The sequence below is a fragment of the Geotrypetes seraphini genome, chromosome 16 (assembly GCF_902459505.1).
Source record: "Geotrypetes seraphini chromosome 16, aGeoSer1.1, whole genome shotgun sequence".
Classification (NCBI taxonomy): Eukaryota; Metazoa; Chordata; class Amphibia; order Gymnophiona; family Dermophiidae; genus Geotrypetes; species Geotrypetes seraphini.
This window is the reverse complement of record NC_047099.1, coordinates 49,745,231-49,773,066: the sequence shown is the minus strand read 5'-3', so window position 1 is coordinate 49,773,066 and position 27,836 is coordinate 49,745,231. Positions and strand designations below refer to the sequence as shown.

At 44.7% G+C, this 27,836-nt stretch overlaps 1 long non-coding RNA gene across 1 annotated transcript; it reads right to left on the bottom strand.

The window, feature by feature from the left end:
* On the bottom strand, positions 1–24,712 carry LOC117350551. The gene is made up of 4 exons (XR_004537271.1): positions 24,627–24,712; positions 20,623–20,727; positions 4,714–4,769; positions 1–917 (listed from the first exon to the last, which is right to left on the bottom strand). It is a non-coding gene; the product is annotated as an uncharacterized LOC117350551 (long non-coding RNA).
* Between the last annotated feature and the right edge of the window lie 3,124 nt (positions 24,713–27,836).

Genomic DNA, 27,836 nt, shown 5'->3' with positions numbered 1-27,836 from the left:
CACAGGATATAAAAAACTAACTTTATTATATAAGATATTTGAAATAAATAAAATGGAGGGAACTGAATGTGTCCTGGAAATGTTGTAGCAATTCCCATCCTCCCAGGAGCTCAGAACAGGTTACAAGCCAACAGGCACAGTAGGTTACATTGGACAGTACAATTGGCAATACCATTACAGTAGCATAATGACAAGGCTGGAGAGTACAGTAGAAGAACAGCTTGGGTGGGGGACATTCAGAGAAAATTCCTGGGGAGGTAATACAGTAGATTAGACCAGAGGTTTTATTTAGATCTAGGTGGCATTACAATAACTTGCACAGAATATAACAAACCAGACTTTTACTAACATCCTAGGATACAGATGAATGATCAGATCTTGGAAAGATCTTCACCATACAGCTCATCTTAAAACCAGCATTCAATGTTTCTAAAAAGAATGTCATTTTAAGGATTTTTTTTAAATTTCTGAATATCTGATAACGCAGTTTATTTGTTCCACAGCGTTGCCCCCATGATAGAAATGGCAAATGTTCTTGTTCTCAATGTATTTTTGAGAAATCTGTCAAAGCCAAATCGCGTTGCGCCCCCAGATGGCAAAGCTCTGAGCGGTCGGTAAACTGCCATTAACTTGTGATAGATGCCAAGGAATCCCATAGATGACTTTATGTATCATTTTTAAAACATTAACATTGATAGTTAATTGCACAGATAAACCAGTGCAATTTCTTCAGCCAAGGTGTTATGGTCAAATTTTTCTAACTCCACAAATTAGCCTTGCAGCCGCATTATGGACCATTTGTAAAGCTTTGCACTGAACTGTTGGATTGCTTGCAGCTGAGTTGAAGAGAAAGGTTTTCACAGGTCTTCGAAGGGGCTTCCCTGGTTTGGTCCTACATCTGAATCACCTCCTACAGGCTGCAGAGAGATCAGAAAGGCACAGTGAAAAACTGCAAATTTATAGCAATAGAGTGGAGGGGAGAGGGTCTTGTCCAAATAAGGGAGAAGCATGGACTCAGGCAAGACATTTGAAACAAGAGTTTAGTCTTGAACTTTAAGCACAAATAAATTGACCAGCAGCATTAGATAACACTCAAACATGCAGCCCTTAATGTGTGCGAAACATGGCTTGTGTCGAGTTTTGTTTGTTTATCCCTATCCAGGGCAAATTACACTTGCATACAAAATGTGTTGTCAGATGTAATTTTATATTTTTGTCTTATAACATTACATATAACAAGTTACATCAACAAATATCGCTCCAATCATTAAACAGATCAGACCATAGAATACATCAGTGACCAGCACCCTACAATCCACAGTCTCCACTCCCGTTTATTCAAACGATCTCAGACCTTATTTCATCTGACAAAAACAAGTGCCGTTTGAGTAATTTCTTAAGTTTTGTATATTCTGCTGTTGACGAACATACTCAGGGAGGTTGTTCCATTCCCTGGGGCCAATACAATGAAAGATACTAACCTAGATCAGTGGTTCCCAACCGTGTCCTGGAGGACCACCAGGCCAATCGGGTTTTCAGGCTAGCTCTAATGAATATGCATATAATGGAAGTGGCAGGCATGTAATGTAAATACATTAAGAATATTGCAAAGTCAGATCCAAGATGGCCGCATGTAAGGTTGTCTGAGCTACATTCTCCCTGAAGCTCCTTTGAACTTACTTAGCTCGTTATATTAGAGTAATGCCGAAGAGGAGAGGACGAAGCACTGCTGGAGCCTCGCAGCGCTCCAGGACGGCCGTCTTCGGCAATATTGAGGAGCTGGTGAGGAGAATGCAGGGCACGCCGATTTCATCGGGGAGTCCCCTGCAGGAGATGCACAATGGAGGTGAATCTGTGTTTTCTCCATAGGGTTGGAGACATCATTGAGCCCCGATATGAGAGCACCTCCCCCATGCCCTCAGTCCACCAGTTCCCCACGTGCGGAGGTACTGCCGGAAGTCTGAGTTCACCTCCTCCCGGAGGCTAAGGAAAATGAGAGGGGGACTATCGCTGGATTCCTTGCTGGTGCAGAGGAATCGAGTGTGGAGACTGAGGAGGAAGTGGCGGGGGATGAACGAATCCAACAGGTCGTTCGACGAGACATGTTGCCAGAGGGTGAGCTAATTAAATTAAATTTACACTCCTTTCAAATTGAGAAGCCCCAGGAGGTAACATTGGACTCTGTGGGATCTTGTGGCTAATTTGGCAAGATCTATAAATCCGCAATTAAAACAATTGGAAAAGAAACTTAATGATCATGAAACTAAGATTAAAAATTTAAAGACTGGAATTGACTAAGACTTCAATACAGAATGTCCACCAAGAATTAAAAATCTCCAAGCAAATTACTGAGACACTAATTAAAGACAATTACTAACTTAAGAAGATGGAGGCAATGGAAAATTTCTCCCGAAATAACCTTAGATTGATTAATTTCCCTAGGGTTCCTATGATAGCCCCTAGGGAAATGTTGAAATGTTATGATGGAAGTTTTGGAGCTTTCTGAAGAGTCATTACCACCATTTACACAGATCTGTTATCTTCCAAAGAAGACCCAGGATCAACAGCAACAGAAATTGGGACACGATTCTATGAATATATCCAATATTTTGGAATTAGTGAACCCAGCAACTTTACTTTTGACAGTAGCTCTCGCACCAGATAAACTGGTTGCTGAGGCTTCTTTAAAAATAAAGAAAAATAATTTTTAGGTTGCAAAATTCAGATGTTCCCGGATTTAGCTAAGGATACGCAGAGGAGACATGAATTCTTGTTAAGGAAACCAGGTGTTATAGCCCAGGGGGCAACTTTTTACTTGCGACATCCATGTAAATGTGTAATTATCGTTCACATAAATGTTTTCTTTGAGCCATCTCAACTGACAACCTCTCTCGCAACTTCATGTTTGGAGAAAGATAAAATATGAGTGCTCAATTTAAGAAAGGGTGCATTAACCTCATTCAACTAGTTACTACTTTTGTAAATTAATTTTCTTTATTATTCGCCTATTATCCACCTTGGATCCTTTGAGGACTTGAGTTGAAATTTAAGCTTAAATTTGATTTTTTTTATATTTACTTTTTAGTTTCTTGCTGAATTTCCTTTCTGTACAAGTTAATGCTTGATTATATTGAAAAATTCAATAAATATAATAGTAAATAATAGTTTGCAGTGGCTCAGCCTCCACGCTCACCCTCTGCAACTCATAGGGTGGCCTTCGTTCCTTGATCACCTCTCATGGAGTAACAGCAGAGTTGGCAAAATAAAACACACTGTGTACACCCCAAAATCAGATCTGCTTCCCCCCACACATGCAAGCACTCAAAGGCAGCAGTGTCCATGCTTTGGATGGAAGGGTGTAGCTAAGACTACAATCCTGTTTGGGAATAGATAAACCCTAGGCTGCTGATCAGGAAAATCCCAATTAGGAAGGCAGAAACAGTGATTCCTATCATGACTCCCATATCAACTCCCTGCTGGCTGGCTACAGAGGAGATAACAGGGGATCCTGGTCTAGTGTCCTCATTTCAGCCCTTAAAATCAACTCAGGTGAGGTCAATATGCAGCAGAGGAAAAATAAGACCACAAACCCCAGTGCATAATCAAAACTACAGCACCCAACATGCAATGGGGCAACAAGCAATACTGTCCTGCTGAGCTGAGGATGAAGCAGAAATCCTAAGTCAATTGCACCGCAAGACAACACAGCTGATGCCCTGCCTCTCTCTCAGGCGCCAGCGATAGGTTGGGTTTCCAAGATGCATGGCCAGAGTTATCCTTACATACGAGTATGTGGTTTGGAAGTTGGGTTAATTTGCCTACTTCTAGGCATCTGAAAACACCCAACCCACCATTGGCACTCAGAGCAGAGCATAATTTTCCAGATAGGTGGTAGTGGGGGGGTCAGAGAACAGAATTGGAACAAAAGCAGAATTTCAAATCTCCATAAAAGTTGAGCTTAGTAGGAATAAGTTCAATGGACCAGAGAGACTATGGGCTTTTCCTCTAGGAAATTGTCAAAACCCTTCTTAAACCACTGAAAAAGACATGGGGGGAAGACACTGCTTGACCTGGATTGGTAACATGGAATCTGGATACTTTTTGAGGTTCCAGATTCTCACCTACTCAGATTCTGGAATGTTGCTACTCTTTGGGTTCTGGCCAGGTACTAGTGACCTGGATCGGCCACTGTGAGGATGGGCTAACGGGCTTGATGGACATTGGTCTGACCCACTAAGGCTAGTCCGAACCATACTAATCCTATGGACACACAGCACTGGCCAGCAGATAGCATTGCCCTTCTCCTGAAGGCACCACTTGGCTGGCCAGGTGTTAAGATTATACAAGGAATATGCATACTTTATATTGGCGAACCAATGCATGCAGACCACAAATATTCATGGCACTCCAGGGACCATAATCCAGCCACCAGCCCCATCAGTACTTATCACAGAGAGTTCCAGGTTGGTAGCTGAAAATCATCAGATGTCCTTAGCGCATTCAGAGGAAAGATACCAGGAGAATCTCTAGCAGCTGTTTTGCCTGTCGTACTGCTCAGTAAATGTAGCTGAGCCAAAGCCATGACAGACAAGACGGCTATTCTCCCCATGCTCTTTTGAGAAGCAAAGCCTCAAGCAATGGCTTAGAAAGAGCAGATGTGGACCCAAGCTCATCCAAAATGATATATTATATAAGTCCTTGAAGACGACTCACCAGCATGTTTGATCCAGATCCAGCTTTGCGAACTCCTGCAGAAACTGGTTTTCTACCTGTGGGAAGGAACATGTCCAAAAATGAGAAAAGCTCCTTTACAGCCACTGAATCAACATGACGAGGCTCAAGCAGACAATAGAACCTAAGCAAAATTACAAATACAACAAGGAATTAGAACTCTGGACACAGGGAGATACATACAAGTCAATATTAAAACACATGTAATAGACCAGCAGCTGTTCTTGGCCATTTAGATACCTTGTCTGGGGCTACAGCTCTTGTTCATCCCCCTCACCGCCTTCTTGCCAAAGTGATATAAACAGTCAGGGGAGACTCCAAGCCATTTACCTCCTTCTTCTAGTTATATCCAGTGCACTTAAAAGCATGCAGCTCTTGTTCTTATCGTCAAGGGCAACTCCTGGCCATTTACATCCCTCGTCTTAGGCTATCCAACAAATTTAAAAGCATGCAGCTCTTGTTCTAGTCACCGCCATCTTGCCAAAGTGATGTAAACAGTCAGGGGCGACTCCTGTCCATTCAGATCCCTCTTTTGGGTCTATCCAGTGCATTTAAAAGCGAGCAGCTCTTGTTCGAGACCGCCCTCTTGCCAGAGTGATAAAAACAGTCAGGGGTGACTCCTGGCCATTTAGATCCCTTATCTGGTTCTATCCAGCGCATTTAAAAGCATGCAGCTCTTGTCCTCGTCACCGTCTACTTGCCAAAGTGACTGTAAACAGACAGGGGCGACTCCTGACCATTTAGATCCCTCGTCTGTGGCTAACCAGCACACTTGAGAACAAAAGCTGCACGTTGTCACCGCCATCTTGCCAAAGTAATAAAAACATTCAGGGTCGTATCCTAACCATTTAGATCCCTCATCTATGGCTATCCAGCGCATTAAGTGTGCAGCTCTTGTTCTTGTCACCATCACCGCCATTTTGCCAAAGTGATAAGTCATGGGTGACTCCTGGCCATTTAGATCCCTCGTCTAGGACTATCCAGCGCATTTAAAAGCATGCAGCTCTTGTTCTCGGTACCGCACTCTTGCAAAAGTGATATAAGCAGTCAAGGGCGACTCCTGGTCATTTACATCCCTCGAAGAGGCTATCCAGCACACCTCAAAATGAAAGCAGCATGTTTTTATCATCACTGCTCTCTTGCAAAAGTGATGTAAACAGTCAGGAGCAACTCTTGGCCATTTAAATCCATTGTCTGGGGCTATTCAGCGCATTTAAAAGCATGCAGCTCTTGTCCTCGTCACCGTCTACTTGCCAAAGTGACTGTAAACAGACAGGGGCGACTCCTGACCATTTAGATCCCTCGTCTGGGGCTATCCAGCGCATTTAAAAAGCATGCAGCTCTTGTTCTCATCACCTCCTTCTTGCCAAAGTTATGTAAACAGTCAGGGGTGAATCCTGACCATTTAGATCCCTCGTCTAGGCTACACAGCGCAGTTAAAAAATAGTCAGCTCTTGTTCTTGTCACCATCACCGCCATCTTGCCAAAGTGATAAAATTAGTAAAGGACGACCCCTGGCCATTTACATCACTCGTCTGAGGCTATCCAACGCATTTAAAAAGCGGGCAGCTCTTGTTCTTGGCACTGCACTCTTGCCAAAGTGATGTAAACAGTCAGGGGCGACTCCTGGCCATTTAGATCCTCGTCTGGGGCTATCTAGCGCATTTTAAAAGTATGCAGCTCTTGTTCTCGTCATCATCATCTTGCCAAAGTGATTGTAAACAGACAGGGGTGACTCCTGGCCATTTAGACCCTCGTCTTAGGCTATCCAGCGCATTTAAAAAGCAGGCAGCTCTTGTTTTCGGCACCGCACTCTTGCCAAAGTGATGTAGATAGTCAGGGGCAACTTCTGGGCATTTACGTCCCTCGTCTGGGGCTATCCAGCACATTTAAAAGCATGTAGCTCTTGTTCTAGTCACCGCCATCTTTCCAAAGTGATAAACAGTCAGGGGCGACTCCTGGCCATTTAGATCCTCGTCTGGGGCTATCCAGTTCCTTTTAAAGTATGCAGTTCTTGTTCTCGTCATCGTCATCTTGCCAAAGTGATTGTAAACAGACAGGGGTGACTCCTGGCCATTTAGATCCCTCGTCCATGGCTATCCAGCACACTTGAGAACAAAAGCTGCATGTTATTGTCACCGCCATGTTGCCAAAGTAATAAAAACATTCAGGGTCGTATCCTAACCATTTAGATCCCTCGTCCATGGCTATCCAGCACATTAAGTGTGCAGCTCTTGTTCTTGTCACCATCACCGCCATTTTGCCAAAGTAATAAAAACATTCAGTGTTGAATCCTGACCATTTAGATCCTTTGTCTGGGGCTATCCAGCGCATTTAAAAAGCGGGCAGCTCTTGTTCTTGGCACTGCCCTCTTGCCAAAGTGATGTAAACAGTCAGGAGCAACTCTTGGCCATTTAAATCCCTTGTCTGGGGCTATTCAGCGCATTTAAAAGCATGCAGCTCTTGTCCTCGTCACCGTCTACTTGCCAAAGTGACTGTAAACAGACAGGGGTGACTCCTGGCCATTTAGATCCCTCGTCTAATACTATCCAGCACACTTGAGAACAAAAGCTGCACGTTTATCGTCACCACCATCTTGCCAAAGTGATGTAAACAGTCAGGGGCGACTCCTGGCCATTTACATCCCTCGTCTGGGGCTATCCAGCGCATTTAAAAGCATGCAGCTCTTCTAGTCACCGCCATCTTTCCAAAGTGATAAACAGTCAGGGGCGACTCCTGGCCATTTAGATCCTCGTCTGGGGCTATCCAGCACACTTGAGAACAAAAACTGCACTTTATTGTCACCGCCATCTTGCCAAAGTAATAAAAACATTCAGGGTCGTGTCCTAACCATTTAGATCCCTCGTCTATGGCTATCCAGCGCATTAAATGTGCAGCTCTTGTTCTTGTCACCATCACTGCCATTTTGCCAAAGTGATAACAGTCAGGGGTGACTCCTGGCCATTTAGATCCTCGTCTGGGGCTATCCAGCGCATTTTAAAAGTATGCAACTCTTGTTCTCGTCATCGTCATCTTGCCAAAGTGATGTAAACAGTCAGGGTCGACTCCTGGCCATTTAGATCCCTCGTCTTGGGCTATACAGCGCAGTTAAAAAATCGTGCAACTCTTGTTCTTGTCACCATCACCGCCATCATGCCAAAGTGATGTAAACAGGGATGACTCCTGGCCATTTAGATCCCTCGTCTAATGCTATCCAGCACACTCGAGAACAAAAGCTGCACGTTTTTATCTTCACCGCCATCTTGCTAAAGTGATAAACAGACATATTGACTCCTGGCCATTTACATCCCTTGTCTGGGGCTATCCAGCACATTTAAAAGCGTTCAGCTCTTGTTCTTTGTCACCGCACTCTTGCCAAAGTGATGTAAAGTCAGGGGCGACTCCTGGCCATTTAGATCCCTCGTATGAGGCTATCCAGCGCATTTAAAAGCATGCAGCTCTTGTTCTTGTCGTCACTGCCTTCTTGCTAAGTCGGGGGTGATGTCAAATCAAATAATCTTTGAACAAAAAAATTGCTCAACTAGAGACGAATCAAACATACAAACGTGGTGAAAAGCAAGTTAAACTTATATCATTAATAAAAGGAACCGTAGACTGATCTGGTGATATTCAGACCCCATTAAAACACCAAAGTCTACAGAACTCCCAAACATGCTGTTGATATTTAGCAAAAAGCCAACCATTACATCAACCCAGACTCTAATGTAGCAAAAGTACTTAGCTTGATCCAACGGGAGCTCAGCTCTTTCACCAATTGTAGCTTCCTTAGGGATTCAAAGACTTTTCCAGCAGCTATATTTGCCTGTACCTAATGGATAATATAAAATGAAAGTTTTAAAAACCTGCACCATTTACTATTACAAATTAATTTAATCCCTTAGTACTTAATTTCACTTTTATTCATGCTCAAAAGTATAAAATCACTCGTGTACAGAACTGGATCTAGTAAAACTGGACTAATATTTTAGCAAGAAGGGTGGCGATGTCAAACGTTGGAACACACTGTGTCATCTTGCTGGGTTTTTTTTAATTTTTGATTTTTTTACACTAAATTAAATTTATCTTAGTGCTTAATTCATACCTGAAAATTGGTGGATAATCTGTACAGTTGCAAGTTGCTCAAACAAGAGAAACACCGAGCTTTAATTTCTCCATATTGCTTCCTCGGGGATTAATGTTTCTGAAACCTGATAAAACAGGTGTAGTGATGCTCACAATTTCAGAGACTGTCTTGTTTGCAACCATCTAGAAAAATAAAAGATCGTATTAAAACCAGATTACCTGGAAAATGACAAGTGTAAAAAAGCCCCATAGCACTGGTTTCTTGCCGCATTCGGCCTCACAATTAACATTTAAAAATGGCGCCTGGATTTTTACCAGGACGCCGACAGTGACAATCACAATAGTTTATCACATTTGAATACTGCATGGATGAAAAACGTCACGGATGAAAGCAAAAGGGTAGGACTTCAGGAACAGCTGTTTTTCAAAGGAACACAAGCCAATCAATGCTGCTGTTCAATCCCATTGGTTGGACTGACTGAAATCTATCTATCCAGCATTGTTCCTTGCTGATTAAAGTTTACCTCTTCCACCATCTCTTAACGCTGGTTATAAATCAATAACAAAACAATGTAGATCAAAAGGGTTTTATTTTGCGATCTAATTAGGTGTTCAATGTCAACTCTAAGTTGGAAATTGTCATGGTGTATTCAAAGGACAAGCGTGAAGCTCTTGTTCTCGTCATCACCATCACTGCAACAGTCAGGGGCGTTTAAGTGCGCTGGATAGCCACAGACCAGGGATCTAAATGGTCAAGGTTGACCCTGACTGCTTACATCACTTTGGCAAGAGAGCAATGACAAGAACAAGAGCTGTACGCTTTTAAGTGCGCTGGATAGCCCTAAACTTGAGATCTAAATGGTCAAGGTCGACCCTGACTGTTTACATCACTTTGGCAAGAGAGCAATGACAAGAACAAGAGCTGTACGCTTTTAAGTGCGCTGGATAGCCCTAAACTTGAGATCTAAATGGTCAAGGTCGACCCTGACTGTTTACATCACTTTGGCAAGAGAGTAATGACAAGAACAAGAGCTGTACACTTTTAAGTGCCCTGGATAGCCCTAAACTTGAGATCTAAATGGTCAAGGTCGACCCTGACTGTTTACATCACTTTGGCAAGAGAGCAATGACAAGAACAAGAGCTGCACGCTTTTAAGTGCGCTGGATAGCCCCAGGTCAGGGATCTAAATGGTCAAGGTCGACCCTGACTGTTTACATCTCTTTGGCAAGAGAGCAATGACAAGAACAAGAGCTGTACGCTTTTAAGTGCGCTGGATAGCCCTAAACATGAGATCTAAATGGTCAAGGTCGACCCTGACTGTTTACATCACTTTGGCAAGAGAGCAATGACAAGAACATGAGCTGCACGCTTTTAAGTACATTGGTTAGCCCCAGACCAAGGATCTAAATGGTCAAGGTCGACCCTGACTGCTTACATCACTTTGGCAAGAGAGCAATGAAAGAACAAGAGCTGCACGCTTTTAAGTACGTTGGTTAGCCCTAAACATGAGATCTAAATGGTCAAGGTCGACCCTGACTGTTTACATCACTTTGGCAAGAGAGCAATGATAAGAACAAGAGCTGAATGCTTTTAAGTGCGCTGGATAGCCCCAGGCCAGGGATCTAAATGGTCAAGGTCGACCCTGACTGCTTACATCACTTTCGCAAGAGGGCAATGACTAGAACAAGAGCTGAATGCTTTTAAGTGCACTGGATAGCCCCAGGCCAGGGATCTAAATGGTCAAGGTCGACCCTGACTGCTTACATCATTTTGGCAAGAAAGCAATGACAAGAACAAGAGCTGCACGCTTTTAGTTTGCTGGATAGCCACAGACCAGGGGTCTAAACATTCAAGGTCGACCCTGACTGCATACATTACTTTGGCAAGAGGGCAATGACAACAAGAAGAAGAGCTGAATGCTTTTAAGTGCGCTGGATAGCCCCAGGCCAGGGATCTAAATGGTCAAGGTCGACCCTGACTGCTTACATCACTTTCGCAAGAGGGCAATGACTAGAACAAGAGCTGAATGCTTTTAAGTGCACTGGATAGCCCCAGGCCAGGGATCTAAATGGTCAAGGTCGACCCTGACTGCTTACATCATTTCGGCAAGAAAGCAATGACAAGAACAGAGCTGTCCGCTTTTAAGTGCGCTGGGTAGCCCTAAACATGAGATCTAAATGGTCAAGGCCGACCCTGACTGTTTACATCACTTTGGCAAGAGAGCAATGACAAGAACAAGAGCTGCACGCTTTTAGTTTGCTGGATAGCCACAGACCAGGGGTCTAAACATTCAAGGTCGACCCTGACTGCATACATTACTTTGGCAAGAGGGCAATGACAACAAGAAGAGCTGAATGCTTTTAAGTGCGCTGGATAGCCCCAGGCCAGGGATCTAAATGGTCAAGGTCGACCCTGACTGCTTACATCACTTTGGCAAGAGGGCAATGACTAGAACAAGAGCTGAATGCTTTTAAGTGCACTGGATAGCCCCAGGCCAGGGATCTAAATGGTCAAGGTCGACCCTGACTGCTTACATCATTTTGGCGAGAGCGCAATGAAAGAACAAGAGCTGTACGCTTTTAAGTGCGCTGGGTAGCCCTAAACATGAGATCTAAATGGTCAAGGCCGACCCTGACTGTTTACATCACTTTGGCAAGAGAGCAATGACAAGAACAAGAGCTGCACGCTTTTAAGTACGTTGGTTAGCCCCAGACCAAGGATCTAAATGGTCAAGGTTGACCCTGACTGCTTACATCACTTTGGCAAGAGAGCAATGACAAGAACAAGAGCTGCACGCTTTTAAGTGCGCTGGATAGCCCTAAACATGAGATCTAAATGGTCAAGGTCGACCCTGACTGTTTACATCACTTTGGCAAGAGAGCAATGAAAAGAACAAGAGCTGTACGCTTTTAAGTATGCTGGATAGCCCTAAACATGAGATCTAAATGGTCAAGGTCGACCCTGACTGTTTACATCACTTTGGCAAGAGAGCAATGACAAGAACAAGAGCTGCACGCTTTTAAGTGCGCTGGATAGCCCTAAACATGAGATCTAAATGGTCAAGGTCGACCCTGACTGCTTACATCACTTTGGCAAGAGGGCAATGACAAGAACAAGAGCTGCACGCTTTTAGTTTGCTGGATAGCCACAGACCAGGGGTCTAAACGGTCAAGGTCGACCCTGACTGCTTACATCACTTTGGCAAGAGGGCAATGATGACAAGAACAAGAGCTGAATTCTTTTAAGTGTGCTGGATAGCCCCAGGCCAGGGATCTAAATGGTCAAGGTCGACCCTGACTGCTTACATCACTTTGGCAAGAGGGCAATGACAAGAACAAGAGCTGCACGCTTTTAGTTTGCTGGATAGCCACAGACCAGGGGTCTAAACGGTCAAGGTCGATCCTGACTGTTTACATCACTTTGGCAAGAGAGCAATGATAAGAACAAGAGCTGCACGCTTTTAAGTACGTTGGTTAGCCCTAAACATGAGATCTAAATGGTCAAGGTCGACCCTGACTGTTTACATCACTTTGGCAAGAGAGCAATGACAAGAACAAGAGCTGTACGCTTTTAAGTGCGCTGGATAGCCCTAAACATGAGATCTAAATGGTCAATGTCGACCCTGACTGTTTACATCACTTTGGCAAGAGAGCAATGACAAGAACAAGAGCTGTACGCTTTTAAGTGCGCTGGATAGCCCTAAACATGAGATCTAAATAGTCAAGGTCGACCCCGACTGTTTACATCACTTTGGCAAGAGAGCAATGACAAGAACAAGAGCTGCACGCTTTTAAGTATGCTGGATAGCCCCAGACCAGGGGTCTAAACGGTCAAGGTCGACCCTGACTGTTTACATCACTTTGGAAAGAGAGCAATGACAAGAACAAGAGCTGCACGCTTTTAGTTTGCTGGATAGCCACAGACCAGGGGTCTAAACGGTCAAGGTCGACTCTTACTGCTTACATCACTTTGGCAAGATGGCAATGACAAGAACAAGAGCTGCACGCTTTTAGTTTGCTGGATTGCCACAGACCAGGGGTCTAAACGGTAAAGGTCGACCCTGACTGCTTACATCACTTTGGCAAGAGGGCAATGACGACAAGAACAAGAGCTGAATTCTTTTAAGTGTGCTGGATAGCCCCAGGCCAGGGATCTAAATGGTCAAGGTCGACCCTGACTGTTTACATCACTTTGGCAAGAGGGCAATGACGACAAGAACAAGAGCTGAATTCTTTTAAGTGTGCTGGATAGCCCCAGGCCAGGGATCTAAATGGTCAAGGTCGACCCTGACTGTTTACATCACTTTGGCAAGAGAGCAATGACAAGAACAAGAGCTGTACGCTTTTAAGTATGCTGGATAGCCCCAGGACAGAGATCTAAATGGTCAAGGTCGACCCTGACTGTTTACATCATTTTGGCAAGAGAGCAATGACAAGAACAAGAGCTGTACGCTTTTAAGTATGCTGGATAGCCCCAGGCCAGGGATCTAAATGGTCAAGGTCGACCCTGACTGTTTACATCACTTTGGCAAGAGAGCAATGACAAGAACAAGAGCTGTACGCTTTTAAGTACGCTGGATAGCCCAGGCCAGGGATCTAAATGGTCAAGGTCGACCCTGACTGTTTACATCACTTTGGCAAGAGAGCAATGACAAGAACAAGAGCTGTACGCTTTTAAGTACGCTGGATAGCCCCAGGCCAGGGATCTAAATGGTCAAGGTCGACCCTGACTGTTTACATCACTTTGGCAAGAGAGCAATGACAAGAACAAGAGCTGCACGCTTTTATGTGCGCTGGATAGCCCTAAACATGAGATCTAAATAGTCAAGGTCGACCCTGACTGTTTACATCACTTTGGCAAGAGAGCAATGACAAGAACAAGAGCTGTACGCTTTTAAGTATGCTGTATAGCCCCAGACCAAGGATCTAAATGGTCAAGGTCGACCCTGACCGCTTACATCACTTTGGCAAGAGAGCAATGACAAAAACAAGAGCTGCATGCTTTTAAGTGCGCTGGATAGCCCTAAACATGAGATCTAAATGGTCAAGGTCGACCCTGACTGTTTACATCACTTTGGCAAGAGAGCAATGACAAAAACAAGAGCTGCATGCTTTTAAGTGCGCTGGATAGCCCTAAACATGAGATCTAAATGGTCAAGGTCGACCCTGACTGTTTACATCACTTTGGCAAGAGAGCAATGACAAGAACAAGAGCTGCACGCTTTTAAGTATGCTGGATAGCCCCAGGCCAGGGATCTAAATGGTCAAGGTCGACCCTGACTGTTTACATCACTTTGGCAAGAGAGCAATGACAAGAAGAAGAGCTGCATGCTTTTAAGTTTGCTGGATAGCCACAGACCAGGGGTCTAAATGGTCAAGGTCGACCCTGACTGCTGCTTACATCACTTTGGCAAGAGAGCAATGACAAGAACAAGAGCTGCACGCTTTTAAGTGCGCTGGGTAGCCCTAAACATGAGATCTAAATGGTCAAGGTCGACCCTGACTGTTTACATCACTTTGGCAAGAGAGCAATGACAAGAACAAGAGCTGCACGCTTTTTAAGTATGCTGGATAGCCCCAGGCCAGGGATCTAAATGGTCAAGGTCGACCCTGACTGTTTACATCACTTTGGCAAGAGAGCAATGACAAGAACAAGAGCTGCACGCTTTTAAGTACGTTGGTTAGCCCCAGACCAAGGATCTAAATGGTCAAGGTCGACCCTGACTGCTTACATCACTTTGGCAAGAGAGCAATGACAAGAACAAGAGCTGCACGCTTTTAGTTTGCTGGATAGCCACAGACCAGGGGTCTAAACGGTCAAGGTCGACTCTTACTGCTTACATCACTTTGGCAAGAGGGCAATGACAAGAACAAGAGCTGCACGCTTTTAGTTTGCTGGATAGCCACAGACCAGGGGTCTAAACGGTCAAGGTCGACCCTGACTGCTTACATCACTTTGGCAAGAGGGCAATGACGACAAGAAGAAGAGCTGAATTCTTTTAAGTGTGCTGGATAGCCCCAGGCCAGGGATCTAAATGGTCAAGGTCGATCCTGACTGTTTACATCACTTTGGCAAGAGAGCAATGACAAGAACAAGAGCTGTACGCTTTTAAGTGCGCTGGATAGCCCTAAACATGAGATCTAAATGGTCAAGTCGACCCTGACTGTTTACATCACTTTGGCAAGAGAGCAATGACAAGAACAAGAGCTGCACACTTTTAAGTATGCTGGATAGCCCCAGGCCAGGGATCTAAATGGTCAAGGTCGACCCTGACTGTTTACATCACTTTGGCAAGAGAGCAATGACAAGAAGAGCTGCATGCTTTTAAGTTTGCTGGATAGCCACAGACCAGGGGTCTAAACGGTCAAGGTCGACCCTGATTACTGCTTACATCACTTTGGCAAGAGATCAATGACAAGAACAAGAGCTGCACGCTTTTAAGTATGCTGGATAGCCCCAGGCCAGGGATCTAAATGGTCAAGGTCAACCCTGACTGTTTACTTCACCTTGGCAAGAGAGCAATGACAAGAACAAGAGCTGTACGCTTTTAAGTGCGCTGGGTAGCCCTAAACATGAGATCTAAATGGTCAAGGCCTACCCTGACTGTTTACATCACTTTGGCAAGAGAGCAATGACAAGAACAAGAGCTGCACGCTTTTAAGTATGCTGGATAGCCCCAGGCCAGGGATCTAAATGGTCAAGGTCGACCCTAACTGTTTACATCACTTTGGCAAGAGAGCCATGACAAGAAGAAGAGCTGCATGCTTATAAGTTTGCTGGATAGCTACAGACCAGGGGTCTAAACGGTCAAGGTCGACCCTGACTGTTTACATCACTTTGGCAAGAGGGCAATGACGACAAGAACAAGAGCTGAATTCTTTTAAGTGTGCTGGATAGCCCCAGGCCAGGGATCTAAATGGTCAAGGTCGATCCTGACTGCTTACATCACTTTGGCAAGAGAGCAATGACAAGAACAAGAGCTGCACGCTTTTAAGTGCGCTGGGTAGCCCTAAACATGAGATCTAAATGGTCAAGGTCGACCCTGATTGCTTACATCACTTTGGCAAGAGAGCAATGACAAGAACAAGAGCTGCACGCTTTTAGTTTGCTGGATAGCCACAGACCAGGGGTCTAAACGGTCAAGGTCGACTCTTACTGCTTACATCTCTTTGGCAAGAGAGCAATGACAAGAACAAGAGCTGCACGCTTTTAAGTACGTTGGTTAACCTTAAACATGAGATCTAAATGGTCAAGGTCGACCCTGACTGTTTACATCACTTTGGCAAGAGAGCAATGACAAGAACAAGAGCTGCACGCTTTTAAGTATGCTGGATAGCCCCAGGCCAGGGATCTAAATGGTCAAGGTCGACCCTAACTGTTTACATCACTTTGGCAAGAGAGCAATGACAAGAACAAGAGCTGCACGCTTTTAAGTTTGCTGGATAGCCCCAGGCCAGGGATCTAAATGGTCAAGGTCGACCCTAACTGTTTACAATCACTTTGGCAAGAGAGCCATGACAAGAACAAGAGCTGCACGCTTTTAAGTGCGCTGGGTAGCCCTAAACATGAGATCTAAATGGTCAAGGTCGACCCTGATTGCTTACATCACTTTGGCAAGAGAGCAATGACAAGAACAAGAGCTGTACGCTTTTAAGTATGCTGGATAGCCCCAGACCAAGGATCTAAATGGTCAAGGTCGACCCTGACTGTTTACATCACTTTGGCAAGAGAGCAATGACAAGAACAAGAGCTGCACGCTTTTAAGTGCGCTGGATAGCAGCAGACGAGGGATCTAAATGGCCAGGAGTCGCCTCTGACTAGATCCCTTGTCTGGGGCTATTCAGCGTGCTTAAAGCATGCATCTCTTATTCTTGTCACTGCTCTCTTGACAAAGTGATGTTAACCAGTGGTTCCAAACCCTGTCCTGGAGAACTACCAGGCCAATCAGGTTTTCAGGATAGCCTTACTGAATATGCATAGAGCAGATTTGCATGCCTTTCCCTTCCATTATATGCATATTGCTCTCATGCATATTCATTAGGATATCCTGAAAAACCGATTGGCCTGGTGGTCCTCCAGGACATGGTTGAGAACCACTGATGTAAACAATCAGGGGCAACTCCTGGCCATTTAGATCCCTCGTCTGAGACTATTTAGCGCACTTAAAAAGCGCACAGCTCTTGTTCTCTTCATCACCATTACCGCCCTCTTGCCAAAGTAATGTAAACAAATGGCCAGGAGTCGCCCCCGACTTTACATCCCTTTGGCAAAAAGGTAGTCAAGGCGAGAACAAGAGCTGTGCGCTTTTTAAGTGCGCTAAATAGTCTCAGACGAGGGATCTAAATGGCCAGGAGTTCCCCTGATTGTTTACATCAGTGGTTCTCAACCATGTCCTGGAGGACCACCAGGCCAATCGGTTTCTCAGGATATCCTAATGAATATGCATGAGAGCAATATGCATATAATGGAAGGGAAAGGCATGCAAATCTGCTCTATGCATATTCAGTAAGGCTATCCTGAAAACCTGATTGGCCTGGTAGTTCTCCAGGGCAGGGTTTGGAACCACTGGTTAACATCACTTTGTCAAGAGAGCAATGACAAGAACAAGAGCTGCACGCTTTTAAGTATGCTGGATAGCCCCAGGCCAGGGATCTAAATGGTCAAGGTCAACCCTGACTGTTTACCTCACTTTGGCAAGAGAGCAATGACAAGAACAAGAGCTGTACGCTTTTAAGTGCGCTGGATAGCCCTAAACATGAGATCTAAATGGTCAAGGTCGACCCTGACTGTTTACATCACTTTGGCAAGAGAGCAATGACAAGAACAAGAGCTGCACGCTTTTAAGTATGCTGGATAGCCCCAGACCAGGGGTCTAAACGGTCAAGGTCGACCCTGTCTGTTTACATCACTTTGGCAAGAGAGCAATGACAAGAACAAGAGCTGCACGCTTTTAAGTATGCTGGATAGCCCCAGACCAGGGGTCTAAACGGTCAAGGTCGACCCTGTCTGTTTACATCACTTTGGCAAGAGAGCAATGACAAGAACAAGAGCTGTACGCTTTTAAGTGCGCTGGGTAGCCCTAAACATGAGATCTAAATGGTCAAGGTCGACCCTGACTGTTTACATCACTTTGGCAAGAGAGCAATGACAAGAACAAGAGCTGCACGCTTTTAGTTTGCTGGATAGCCACAGACCAGGGGTCTAAACGGTCAAGGTCGACTCTTACTGCTTACATCACTTTGGCAAGAGAGCAATGATAAGAACAAGAGCTGCACGCTTTTAAGTACGTTGGTTAGCCCTAAACATGAGATCTAAACGGTCAAGGTCGACCCTGACTGTTTACATCACTTTGGCAAGAGAGCCATGACAAGAAGAAGAGCTGCATGCTTATAAGTTTGCTGGATAGCTACAGACCAGGGGTCTAAACGGTCAAGGTCGACCCTGACTGTTTACATCACTTTGGCAAGAGGGCAATGACGACAAGAACAAGAGCTGAATTCTTTTAAGTGTGCTGGATAGCCCCAGGCCAGGGATCTAAATGGTCAAGGTCGATCCTGACTGCTTACATCACTTTGGCAAGAGAGCAATGACAAGAACAAGAGCTGCACGCTTTTAAGTGCGCTGGGTAGCCCTAAACATGAGATCTAAATGGTCAAGGTCGACCCTGATTGCTTACATCACTTTGGCAAGAGAGCAATGACAAGAACAAGAGCTGCACGCTTTTAGTTTGCTGGATAGCCACAGACCAGGGGTCTAAACGGTCAAGGTCGACCCTGACTGTTTACATCACTTTGGCAAGAGGGCAATGACGACAAGAACAAGAGCTGAATTCTTTTAAGTGTGCTGGATAGCCCCAGGCCAGGGATCTAAATGGTCAAGGTCGATCCTGACTGCTTACATCACTTTGGCAAGAGAGCAATGACAAGAACAAGAGCTGCACGCTTATAAGTTTGCTGGATAGCTACAGACCAGGGGTCTAAACGGTCAAGGTCGACCCTGACTGTTTACATCACTTTGGCAAGAGGGCAATGACGACAAGAACAAGAGCTGAATTCTTTTAAGTGTGCTGGATAGCCCCAGGCCAGGGATCTAAATGGTCAAGGTCGATCCTGACTGCTTACATCACTTTGGCAAGAGAGCAATGACAAGAACAAGAGCTGCACGCTTTTAAGTGCGCTGGGTAGCCCTAAACATGAGATCTAAATGGTCAAGGTCGACCCTGATTGCTTACATCACTTTGGCAAGAGAGCAATGATAAGAACAAGAGCTGCACGCTTTTAAGTACGTTGGTTAACCTTAAACATGAGATCTAAATGGTCAAGGTCGACCCTGACTGTTTACATCACTTTGGCAAGAGAGCAATGACAAGAACAAGAGCTGCACGCTTTTAAGTATGCTGGATAGCCCCAGGCCAGGGATCTAAATGGTCAAGGTCGACCCTAACTGTTTACATCACTTTGGCAAGAGAGCAATGACAAGAACAAGAGCTGCACGCTTTTAAGTATGCTGGATAGCCCCAGGCCAGGGATCTAAATGGTCAAGGTCGACCCTAACTGTTTACATCACTTTGGCAAGAGAGCCATGACAAGAACAAGAGCTGCACGCTTTTAAGTGCGCTGGGTAGCCCTAAACATGAGATCTAAATGGTCAAGGTCGACCCTGATTGCTTACATCACTTTGGCAAGAGAGCAATGACAAGAACAAGAGCTGTACGCTTTTAAGTATGCTGGATAGCCCCAGACCAAGGATCTAAATGGTCAAGGTCGACCCTGACTGTTTACATCACTTTGGCAAGAGAGCAATGACAAGAACAAGAGCTGCACGCTTTTAAGTGCGCTGGATAGCAGCAGACGAGGGATCTAAATGGCCAGGAGTCGCCTCTGACTAGATCCCTTGTCTGGGGCTATTCAGCGTGCTTAAAGCATGCATCTCTTATTCTTGTCACTGCTCTCTTGACAAAGTGATGTTAACCAGTGGTTCCAAACCCTGTCCTGGAGAACTACCAGGCCAATCAGGTTTTCAGGATAGCCTTACTGAATATGCATAGAGCAGATTTGCATGCCTTTCCCTTCCATTATATGCATATTGCTCTCATGCATATTCATTAGGATATCCTGAGAAACCGATTGGCCTGGTGGTCCTCCAGGACATGGTTGAGAACCACTGATGTAAACAATCAGGGGCAACTCCTGGCCATTTAGATCCCTCGTCTGAGACTATTTAGCGCACTTAAAAAGCGCACAGCTCTTGTTCTCTTCATCACCATTACCGCCCTCTTGCCAAAGTAATGTAAACAAATGGCCAGGAGTCGCCCCCGACTTTACATCCCTTTGGCAAAAAGGTAGTCAAGGCGAGAACAAGAGCTGCACGCTTTTAAGTTTGCTGGATAGCAGCAGACGAGGGATCTAAATGGCCAGGAGTCGCCCCCGACTAGATCTCTTGTCTGGGGCTATCCAGCGTGCTTAAAGCGTACAGCTCTTGTTCTCTTCATCACCATCACTGCCCTCTTGCCAAAGTGATGTAAAGAAATGGTCAGGAGTCGCCCCTGACTTTACACCACTTTGGCAGTGAAGGGCAGTGAAGGCAAGAACAATAGCTGCACGCTTTTAAGTGCGCTGGATAGCCCCAGTCGAGGGATTTAAATGGCCAGGAGTAGCTTCCGACTGTTGACATCAACTTGGCAAGAGGGCAGTAATGGTGAGGATGCTTTTAAGTGCGTCTGGGTGTGTGCCAGTTTGAAATGTTACAGAAGCTTCATCAATACTTATCTTTCGATGTCGCTCCTCTATATTCATCCAAACACCTACTATAATTCAACGCCACACTGCTCTTAGGTAGCAAGTCTGCTCTGCCCATTCTGACGGTGGCCATCCAGAATCTCACGAAGTTGCGTCAGGGCATCCAAGGCTGCCCTAGAACATAATTTTAAAAAGCAGACATGTTTAGTAGCTTATACCACAATTCAAAGAACAAACCACAGTACTTGGGCACATAAACTTCGTGTTCAGACATTGCAACAATGGCCAGCGCTGGGTCAGTTTTTGGATAGATACATCCTCTCAAGAGAGGAACATTCCAGAATGTCAAAGAGAAAGCAAAATTGTAGATACCCAAAGAATAGCAACATTCCATGCTACCGATCCAGGGCAAGCAGAGGCTTCCCCCAGCCCAGACTATGGACTTTTCCTCCAGGAATTTGGCCAAACTTTTATTAAAGTCAGCTACGCTATCTGCCTTTACCACAACCTCTGGCAACACATTCCAGAGCCTAACTATGCTCCGAGTGAAACAAAATATTTCCTCCTCTTGGTTTTAAAGGCATTTCCCTGCAGTGTGGCATGGTAAGTGGTGCTGGGGCCTGGCCTCCTCTCCACTCCCCCACATAGATCTTTAAAATGTTTGCCGGCACGAGCAGCTTCTCGCACTGGCCTTGGCTCCCTTCCGATATCACTTCCTGGTTGCAGGACCAGGAGACGACGTCAGAAGGCCGGCATGAGCAGCAGGTGGAAGATGCTGTTTGCATCAGCAAATGTTTCACGAGGTACACAGAGGGGTAAGAGGGTGCATGGTGCAGCGATGCCAGGCACTGATCTCCCTTGCTATGCTAATTTTCTAATGCTTGGAGTAAATGTTATAACAATCTGTGAAATATTAACAGTTTGCCTCCAAATTTGATTTCCCCCTCCCGATAATCTCGGTAGTGTTAGTGATGAGCACGGGGAAAGGTTTCACCAGGACATTGCTACAACGGAGAAACGATATCGGGGCAGATGGAATTCATCAATGCTGGCTGACTATTGTTGGACATTAGAGATGCTCCTAATCTCGTTTATAAACGCACTTCAATGGCAAAATGATTCTAGAAAATAATATTTATAGGAACTCTTAAAAATCGGTGCAATGCGTTACATTATGACGTCTCATGTTATAAATATTTGCAATTCGCTCAAAAGCTATATGTGATAGGAGAAAACCAAGGCTATTTTCATACACAGGAGCTCAAATTCTATAAAGTAAGCCTGATTTTCCTCTTGCCCCACAAAGAGAAAAAATTTGCTGCACAGTGTAGTTAAAGCATAGGATCAGGGGGGGGGGGGGGAGAGAAATTACTAAAAACTTGGGCTTTTTGTATTTGTTTTTTTACTGAAATCACTTTACTAAAGCATAGAAGTGTTAAAAAGAAAGTTTTCTATGTTAATTTCAGAGAAACCAGTGAATATGAAAAAGAAAGGGCATGAGCAACCTTGTGACCTGACGCCTTTGAAAACTCTGTTATTTGGTCTACAAGTTGAGAATTACAGTTCAGGTGGCAGACTGACCTTTGTCCCCCCCCCCCCCCCAACACATCAATGTTCCGAGCGCTAAAATCTAGCAGGTGGCCGAGTATTGAAAATATTTCATGGCTCCTGAAGATAAGACTCAAGGACCCTGGTATCTGCTTCAGACGATCTGCAATTAACTGAAATGCAAGTGGTAGGTGAGGACTGTGTTGGCATCAATCCTTGGTAGATGATTATAGAAAGTGCATGGGGAAGAACCATGCAAGTGCCACGGCAGAGTCCAGGTGTGTCGCTGGCAAGGAAGAGAGGTTCCGGCACCAGCTGACTGCTTACAAAATGTGCCTCGTGGCAAGAGGCACTTCCTGTAGGCAGTCAGCCTGCTCCGACGACTCTCCTGGATCCCTCACCGGTGAAGCGACAGGTTCAGGGTAGTGGCTGGAGGGCCTCTGCGCATATGTGAATGTCAACACAATGTCACGCAAAATTGGTAGCAATGACAGCTGATAATGTAAGATATGAGGCAACTTCAAATGTTTTCCATTGCTGGAACGTCATTGGAACAAGCTTATTGTGCAACTAAGATTATGTGCAAATCACATACTAAGATGTTGAAAACCAAGCTGTTTGGAGACGCCTACTTTTGATAGGTCTTTCCTAACGCTGTTTGGGCATTTCCGTAACGTTTTTTTGTTACTTAAGAATTTGTAGGTTTTGTTCACACATGTGTTATTATTTAGAAGAATATTTTGCATTGGTTTTGGTTTTGATCTACGCATGTTTATTTGGAAACCCCTGAGACTCCAGGCGGTATATTGAAGTTTTTTTTAGATAAATAAACGTACGTCTCTGCACTTTCAGATGCTTTCCGGCCACGGCACTGGATTTAGTGATCTACACAATGCTAGGGTTCAATGTTAGAAATCCCCTAGGAAAAGAGTTTAAAAGATTTCACCATTGGGAACATGTTAGTCTTCTGCACTGTGTGCTAACCTCACCCCCACTTCCCCCCCCCCCCAACAGAATACTTATTAGAAAAGGGATGGAGAATATAAGATAGAATATCATAATGCCTCTCACCCCATGGTGCCATCTGAGTATATGTGCAATTCTGACCCAACATATAGCACTTTAAGAAACTTAAAATATTCCCTCCCCCCCGCCTTTTTACAAAACCGTAGTACGGTTTTTAGCGCCGGCCATGGTGGTAACAGCTTTGATACTAATAGGAATTCTAAGAGTGTTGGAGCCGTTACCGCCCTGGCCGGAACTAAAAAGCACACTATGTTTTTATAAGAAGGGAAGGGTTTTGGGGGGGGAAAATGAATAGCATTATCTATTGGGGAAACATGGACACAAAATAAGTTTTATGCCATGTTATTGTCTAATATTAAAATGTCATTTAATTTAGGTACTTTGTAACCCACTTAGGTTTTAGGTGGTATATAAAAGTCTGTTACATAAATAAAAAAAAATAAACCTCTCCCAAAAGACAGCGGGAACTAGGAAGGGGGGGGGGGGGGGGGGGGGGCGGTGAAGGGGATTGAAGGACTCATCTGAGGAAAGCTAAAGAGCTTGAGATAAGAGATCTACAAAACCTGGTGTGGAGTGAAACGGGCAGACAATGAATCACTTGTCGACTAGGGTCAGTGTTGTGTCCAGTTGTCCAGCCACATGCAAATCTCCTCCATGCATATTCATTACCAATCTCCTAATTATCCAATTGACTGGGGGGGGGGGGGGGGTGCACCTTGATGCCATGTTCAAAGTACTGGATTAAAGGAAATGCCATGAATACATAAAGTAATACATTGAAAACAAATGGAAAATATATTTCACTCGGTACATAAGCTCAGGAACTTGATACTAGAGGATTAAGACAGTCAATATGGCAGCATTAAAAAAAAAAAAAAAAAAGTGGACATGTTTCTAGAAAGACAATCCATAATTTGTTATAAGGAAGCCCTGGGGGAAAACACAGCTTACCTGTGGGGAGTAAATAGCCTAGAATCTTATGACCTGGATTGAGCCAGAGGCCCTTTAGTCTGACCCAATAGGGTCACTCTTAAGAACTGTCCCACATAAGCTAATTTAGGCCCCCAGAAACCACCAGTTCAGACTGGTGCCCAAGTAACTTAAGTCATTGGAGTCCATTAACCAATCAATTTGACCACCCGATTTTGTGAGACCTCTTCAGAACCCAGGACTACATGGATAGGGTGGGGTTGAAGAGGTCTCCAACTGGACTCACCTCCCCAAGTAATTTAAGTCATTGGAGTCCATTAACCAATCAATTTGGCCACCCAATTTTGGGAGACCCCTACACAACCCAGAACTATGTGAATAGGGTGGGGTTGAAAAGATCTCTAATTAGACTCACGCCGCCTTTAAGAAGAAGAAGACACACAATTATTTAGACAATGCTACATTCGGGTATAACGGGTCTCAGGACAAAAATTAAGGAAATAAACCCTCATGTCTATCCTCCTCAAGTGGCCTTCTGGTAATTAAAACAAACAAACAAACCCACTAACCTTTTAAGATGAAAAGCAGCGGCTAGTACAGCTTCTCTTCCACATAATATTTCTCTGACGCACTTCCGCGGTCCGCCCAAGCGGAGACAGAAATAGTGCGAGGGGGCGGGGCGCGGAAGAGGCGGGGCGGAGGAAAATCGATTGAAAAGGGGAGGGCATTCCGACCCGCGGGGGCTGTTTGGAATCCTGGGCAAATGTATCGTTTGCTTGAACTACCGATAGCCCAATTGCCCCGGTGAGCGGTCGCTACGACCCAATGTGTCTTCAATAAGTGTTAGGAAAAGCCGAGAGCCGATTCCGAAATAGATGGATTCGTTTCGTTTCGTTGCTGTTGACGCTGTTTCGTCGCCTCTGGCTACTGTTTCTCTCTCTCTAATATTCTCGAGTGGGTTCGTGTTGCTGCTTAAATTTGCCTTTTTCTAAGTTGATCCTGGGGGGGCTAAAATGGCTCCTGTTTGGCTGAATTAGAGTATTTCATAGATTAGAAATTTAAAATGTGAAATCACTTGTAAGGAGTATTTTTATGTGTTATATGAATGTATTTATACTTTATTCTGAATTTTAAAATGTTTGAACATAACATGATTGATAACTTGATAATTCCAAGCCATGGCCCAAAATGCATAGGGGTAATTTAAAAAAAAAAAAAAAAAAAAAAAAAGCCAGCTTGCTAATAATAATAATAATTTTATTCTTATATACTACCAAAGCCATGGAAGTTTGAGGCGGTTTACAGCAAGAAGCACTGGACAATCAGTGAAGAGGGATAATGGGAATAATGGGAATGGGGTGAGTTGAGTGTCCTGTTAAGGAAGAGGAAAACATGAGATTAAGATAAATAAAAATAGTTCAGGGTCCACCTTTTCTATGATACTTTAAGTTAGGGTTACCTTGTGGTTCCAGCCAGCCAGTTATGGATTTCAATGAAAGTAAAACCTGGATGTCTCAATCCGTTCTCCTTTTCTGGAGCTAGGAGGTAACCCTACTTTAAATGAATTACAATATTGGTAATTCAACAAATACTAAGTTGGAGAGAGAGAGAGAACATGATCAATATTTATATAATTGAAAGAAATTGGGAGGTCACTTCAAAATGACCTTGAAACACCCATGGCCCACTGGCACCTACCTGCTGTCTCAGAAGCTGCAACCAGGGGGCAGGAAAAGCCGGAGCAACGTTAGCAGCATCCTGACTGGGACCTTCCAAGGCAAGGGGGGTCACCTTTCTCTAGTAGTGAAACTAAAGGTGAGGGGTTATCCCATCAGACAGGCATAATGTGTACCACAGTGGTCTTAAGCTGATACAGCAGCACAGAAACATCTGGTCTCCCTCCCCCCGACACTTCCTAGATCATCACATCCAGCCCTGGACCAGGCAATTGCCTGGGACCATCGGGCCCTCGGAGTTAATTTATTTTCCATGCTGAGCCCCAAGCTTGCAGGGGATTGATGGGGCCTGTGTGGCCAGAGCGTGCCAGCTTTGGGTCTTCTTTTCACTGCCTGGTCCCACTCCCAGCCTGCAAGACAAGAGCTCATCTAAGCTTACCTACCGATGGCGTGTTGCAACCTCGCTCTCCACCAGCAAAGAACTGAAATGAATATGCTGAGAGCTGGATGGGAATACAATTTTTACATGAGACAAGATCTTGACTGTAACCAAATGAAAATAGGGCGTTTTAATTTCAAGAAAATGATTATAGGTGATTTGACAAAAGGTTTTGGCCCTGCTATTCCAGTAATGAGACCCACTATCCACACCTCTGTGAATGCACCTCACTCCTAGCGTGCCACACCCTCTGCAATACACCTCACTCCTGCCTTCCAACACCATCTGCTGCTCCAGTACCGAGACCCTCACTGTAGCCCCTTCTGCTATTACAGTTACTTGAATATTAACAACCTCCTTTACTGTGAGACTCGGCAACACAACCTGACCTGGCCATGCCATCAAGACAAGAGCTGAGCCGGCAGACTATGAGAATGGGGGCATTTTCATGTTGTGGTCCAGAAGAGTGGAATAGACTCCCGTCTTACATTAAACTAGACAATGACACAGGGAAAAAAAATCTGTCCCCTTCACCGCCCTGTCCCTGTAGCATCCATACAACCTCAGTACTACAATATTTAGCTTATTCCTTCCTTATAAATCAAAGTTCTGGCTGCTGAACTAGAGAAAGAGATGCTCAGCTGGCAGGGCTTTTTTGATAAATTTTTATCAACAAAACTAATATACTCCTTTATCCTAAAGCAAAATAAACAGAAATTTTTTTCTACCTTTGTTGTCTGGTTTCTGCTTTACTCATCTTCTCATTCAATTCCTTCCATCCACTGTCTGCCTTCTCTCTGTATCTTCCATTTGCTCTGTTACTGTGCTTCTCCCTTTCTCCCCCCTCCAAATTGGTCTGGCACCTATCTTCTTCCCTCCGCTCCCCCCATAGTCTGGTGTCTCTGTCTTCTTCCCTTCAGCGTCTTCTCCCCAATCTCTCTTTAGCGTCTTCTCTCCAATCTCTCTTCCCCATTTCCCTTCAGCGTCTGTTCCTCTCCACCCAAACCTTTCCTCCCTGCCCCTTACCTTCATGGCTGTGATTTCTAAACTGCCTTCTTACAGCAGCTGGAGCATTGAAGTTGCATCAGAGATGACCTTTACGGCAGCCACACGCAGCTTCAACACTCTGGCTGCTGTAAGAAGGCAGTTTAGAAATCGCGGCCACGAAGGTAAGGGGCAGGGAGGTAGGGAGATGTTTAGATTCGGCGGCAGTAAGGAGGGAGCGCGATAGGTGACTGCGTGCATTCCCTCCCTTATCTACAGGGACAAGGCCATTCACCGCTCCATGAGGTGGTGAATGGCCTTGTCCCCATAGCTACAGTGAACACAGTTTTTTCCCCACTGTTTTGGCAGGTTACCCATGGGTAACAGCCACCGTGTCATTCTCTACATTAAACATCAAAACAATGTGGATGCCTTTAAGAAACTGTTGAAAAGACATCTGTTTTGTTGTAAGAGATGTTGGTCGGTGAAAATCTGAGTTGCTTAAGATTGATTCTTGTATAGGAAAAGTGATTGTATTGCTATTATTGTCAGGCTGGTATTTTATTTTGATTTTATGCTGAATATGATGCATATTGCTGCTGGTTTTTTGTTTGGTTTTTTTTGTAAGATTTCTGTGAAGTACTATTATGTGTGTGTGCTGTCATACTTTGCCTTGAAAA